Genomic DNA, 5,776 nt, shown 5'->3' on the forward strand with positions numbered 1-5,776 from the left:
GACACATGAAAGGTGTACAAAGTACACAGTGCACACAGACAGGAAAGGTGTGCTGTGTATACAGGGCACACAAACAGGAAAGGTGTACATTGTATACAGGTTCCACACACAGGAATGGTGTACAGTGTACACAGGGCACACAGACAGGAAAGGTGTAAAGTGTACACGGGGTGCACAGACAGGAAAAGAGTACAGTGTTCACAGGGCACACTCACAGGAAAGTTGTACAATGTATACAGGGCACTCACACAGGAAAGTTGTACAGCGTACACAGGGCACACAGACAGGAAAGGTGTACAGAGTACACAGGGCACAGGCACAGGCAAGGTGTACAGTGTCGACAGGCCACACACACACAAAAGGTGTACTCAGTGCACACACACAGGAACAGTGTACAGTCTACACAGGGTACATAGACAAGAAAGGTGTACAGTGTACACAGGGTACACACAGAAAAGGTGTACAATGTTCACAGGGCACACAGTCAGGAATGGTGTTTACATGTCATACAGACAGGAAAGGTGTATACAGGGCACACAGACAGGAAAGGTGTACAGTGTACACAGGGTACATAGGCAGGAAAGGTTTACAGTGTGCACAGGGCACACACAGGAAAGTTGTACAATGTACACTGGGCACACACACAGGAAAGGTGTGCAGTGTATACAGGACAAACAGACAGGAAAGGTGTACAGTGTACACACGGCACACACTCAGAAACGGTGTACAGTGTATACAGGGCACAGAGAGGAAAGGTGTACAGCGTACACAGGGCACACACACAGGAGAGGTGTACAGTGTACACAAGGCAAACAGACATGAAAGGTGTACAGTGTACATAGGGTACACACACAATGAAGGTGTACAGTGTACACAGGGCAAACAGATAGGGAAGGTATATAGTGTACGCAGGATACACACACAAGAAAGGTGTACAATGTACACAGGACACTCACACAGAAACGGTGTACAGTGTACACAGAGCACACAGACAGGAAAGGTGTACAGTGTACAAGGGCACACACACAGGAAAGGTGCACAGTGTACATAGGGCACACACAGAGGAAAAGAGTACAGTGTATACAGGGAACACAGACAGGAAAGGTGTACAGTGTAAACAGGGCATACACACAGGAAAGGTGTACATTGTATACAGGGCACACAGTCAGGAATGGTGTATACATGTTGTACAGACAGGAACGGTGTATACAGGGCACACAGACAGGAAAGGTGTACAGTGTACACAGGGCACACACAGAAAAGGTGTACAGTGTACACAGGGTACACAGACAGAAAAGGTGTACAGTTTACACAGGGCACACACAGAAAAGGTGTACAGTGTACACAGGGTACACAGACAGAAAAGGTGTACAGTTTACACCGGGCACAGACATAGGAAAGGCGTACAGTGTACACAGGGCACACACACTGGAAAGGTGTGCAGTGTATACAGGATAAACAGACAGGAAAGGTGTACAGTGTACACAGGGCACACAGACAGGAAAGGTGTACAGTGTACACAAGGCAAACAGGTGTACACAGGGCACACAGACAGGAAAGGTGGAGAGCGTAGACAGGGTACATAGATTGGAAAGGTTTACAGTGTACACAGGGCACACACAGGAAAGAAGTATAATGTACACAGGACACACAAACAGGAAAGGTGTACAGTGTACACTGGGCACACAGACAGGAGAGGTGTATAGTGTACAAAGGGTACACAGACAGGAAAGGCGTGCAGTGTACACTGGATACACACACAGGAAAGGTGTAGAGTGTACACAGGGCACACACACAGGAAAGGTGTACAGTGTACACAGGGCACACACACAGGAGAGGTGTACAGTGTACACAAGGCAAACAGACATGAAAGGTGTACAGTGTACATAGGGTACACACACAATGAAGGTGTACAGTGTACACAGGGCAAACAGATAGGGAAGGTATATAGTGTACGCAGGATACACACACAAGAAAGGTGTACAATGTACACAGGACACTCACACAGAAACGGTGTACAGTGTACACAGAGCACACAGACAGGAAAGGTGTACAGTGTACAAGGGCACACACACAGGAAAGGTGCACAGTGTACATAGGGCACACACAGAGGAAAAGAGTACAGTGTATACAGGGAACACAGACAGGAAAGGTGTACAGTGTAAACAGGGCATACACACAGGAAAGGTGTACATTGTATACAGGGCACACAGTCAGGAATGGTGTATACATGTTGTACAGACAGGAACGGTGTATACAGGGCACACAGACAGGAAAGGTGTACAGTGTACACAGGGCACACACAGAAAAGGTGTACAGTGTACACAGGGTACACAGACAGAAAAGGTGTACAGTTTACACAGGGCACACACAGAAAAGGTGTACAGTGTACACAGGGTACACAGACAGAAAAGGTGTACAGTTTATACCGGGCACAGACATAGGAAAGGCGTACAGTGTACACAGGGCACACACACTGGAAAGGTGTGCAGTGTATACAGGATAAACATACAGGAAAGGTGTACAGTGTACACAGGGCACACAGACAGGAAAGGTGTACAGTGTACACAAGGCAAACAGGTGTACACAGGGCACACAGACAGGAAAGGTGGAGAGCGTAGACAGGGTACATAGATTGGAAAGGTTTACAGTGTACACAGGGCACACACAGGAAAGAAGTATAATGTACACAGGACACACAAACAGGAAAGGTGTACAGTGTACACTGGGCACACAGACAGGAGAGGTGTATAGTGTACAAAGGGTACACAGACAGGAAAGGCGTGCAGTGTACACTGGATACACCCACAGGAAAGGTGTAGAGTGTACACAGGGCACACACACAGGAAAGGTGTACAGTGTATACAGGGCAGTCACACAGAAACGGTGTACAATGTACACAGGGCACACACACAGGAAAGGTGTGCAGTGTATACAGGACAAACAGACAGGAAAGGTGTACAGTGTACACAGGGCACAGAGAGGAAAGGTGTACAGTGTAGACAGGGCACACACAGAGGAGAGGTGTACAGTGTACACAGGGCAAACAGACATGAAAGGTGTACAGTGTACATAGGGTACACACACAACAAATGTGCACAGTGCACACAGAGCAAACAGATAGGAAAGGTATACAGTGTACACAGGATACACACACAAGAAAGGTGTACAATGTACACAGGACACTCACACAGAAACGGTGTACAGTGTACACAGAGCACACAGACAGGAAAGGTGTACAGTGTACAAGGGCACACACACAGGAAAGGTGCACAGTGTACATAGGGCACACACAGAGGAAAAGAGTACAGTGTATACAGGGAACACAGACAGGAAAGGTGTACAGTGTAAACAGGGCATACACACAGGAAAGGTGTACATTGTATACAGGGCACACAGTCAGGAATGGTGTATACATGTTGTACAGACAGGAACGGTGTATACAGGGCACACAGACAGGAAAGGTGTACAGTGTACACAGGGCACACACAGAAAAGGTGTACAGTGTACACAGGGTACACAGACAGAAAAGGTGTACAGTTTACACAGGGCACACACAGAAAAGGTGTACAGTGTACACAGGGTACACAGACAGAAAAGGTGTACAGTTTACACCGGGCACAGACATAGGAAAGGCGTACAGTGTACACAGGGCACACACACTGGAAAGGTGTGCAGTGTATACAGGATAAACAGACAGGAAAGGTGTACAGTGTACACAGGGCACACAGACAGGAAAGGTGTACAGTGTACACAAGGCAAACAGGTGTACACAGGGCACACAGACAGGAAAGGTGGAGAGCGTAGACAGGGTACATAGATTGGAAAGGTTTACAGTGTACACAGGGCACACACAGGAAAGAAGTATAATGTACACAGGACACACAAACAGGAAAGGTGTACAGTGTACACTGGGCACACAGACAGGAGAGGTGTATAGTGTACAAAGGGTACACAGACAGGAAAGGCGTGCAGTGTACACTGGATACACACACAGGAAAGGTGTAGAGTGTACACAGGGTACACAGACAGAAAAGGTGTACAGTTTACACAGGGCACACACAGAAAAGGTGTACAGTGTACACAGGGTACACAGACAGAAAAGGTGTACAGTTTACACCGGGCACAGACATAGGAAAGGCGTACAGTGTACACAGGGCACACACACTGGAAAGGTGTGCAGTGTATACAGGATAAACAGACAGGAAAGGTGTACAGTGTACACAGGGCACACAGACAGGAAAGGTGTACAGTGTACACAAGGCAAACAGGTGTACACAGGGCACACAGACAGGAAAGGTGGAGAGCGTAGACAGGGTACATAGATTGGAAAGGTTTACAGTGTACACAGGGCACACACAGGAAAGAAGTATAATGTACACAGGACACACAAACAGGAAAGGTGTACAGTGTACACTGGGCACACAGACAGGAGAGGTGTATAGTGTACAAAGGGTACACAGACAGGAAAGGCGTGCAGTGTACACTGGATACACACACAGGAAAGGTGTACAGTGTACACAGGGCACACACACAGGAGAGGTGTACAGTGTACACAAGGCAAACAGACATGAAAGGTGTACAGTGTACATAGGGTACACACACAATGAAGGTGTACAGTGTACACAGGGCAAACAGATAGGGAAGGTATATAGTGTACGCAGGATACACACACAAGAAAGGTGTACAATGTACACAGGACACTCACACAGAAACGGTGTACAGTGTACACAGAGCACACAGACAGGAAAGGTGTACAGTGTACAAGGGCACACACACAGGAAAGGTGCACAGTGTACATAGGGCACACACAGAGGAAAAGAGTACAGTGTATACAGGGAACACAGACAGGAAAGGTGTACAGTGTAAACAGGGCATACACACAGGAAAGGTGTACATTGTATACAGGGCACACAGTCAGGAATGGTGTATACATGTTGTACAGACAGGAACGGTGTATACAGGGCACACAGACAGGAAAGGTGTACAGTGTACACAGGGCACACACAGAAAAGGTGTACAGTGTACACAGGGTACACAGACAGAAAAGGTGTACAGTTTACACAGGGCACACACAGAAAAGGTGTACAGTGTACACAGGGTACACAGACAGAAAAGGTGTACAGTTTACACCGGGCACAGACATAGGAAAGGCGTACAGTGTACACAGGGCACACACACTGGAAAGGTGTGCAGTGTATACAGGATAAACAGACAGGAAAGGTGTACAGTGTACACAGGGCACACAGACAGGAAAGGTGTACAGTGTACACAAGGCAAACAGGTGTACACAGGGCACACAGACAGGAAAGGTGGAGAGCGTAGACAGGGTACATAGATTGGAAAGGTTTACAGTGTACACAGGGCACACACAGGAAAGAAGTATAATGTACACAGGACACACAAACAGGAAAGGTGTACAGTGTACACTGGGCACACAGACAGGAGAGGTGTATAGTGTACAAAGGGTACACAGACAGGAAAGGCGTGCAGTGTACACTGGATACACACACAGGAAAGGTGTAGAGTGTACACAGGGCACACACACAGGAAAGGTGTACAGTGTATACAGGGCAGTCACACAGAAACGGTGTACAATGTACACAGGGCACACACACAGGAAAGGTGTGCAGTGTATACAGGACAAACAGACAGGAAAGGTGTACAGTGTACACAGGGCACAGAGAGGAAAGGTGTACAGTGTAGACAGGGCACACACAGAGGAGAGGTGTACAGTGTACACAGGGCAAACAGACATGAAAGGTGTACAGTGTAC

This window comes from Chiloscyllium punctatum, chromosome 12 (genome assembly GCF_047496795.1).
Source record: "Chiloscyllium punctatum isolate Juve2018m chromosome 12, sChiPun1.3, whole genome shotgun sequence".
Taxonomy (NCBI): Eukaryota; Metazoa; Chordata; class Chondrichthyes; order Orectolobiformes; family Hemiscylliidae; genus Chiloscyllium; species Chiloscyllium punctatum.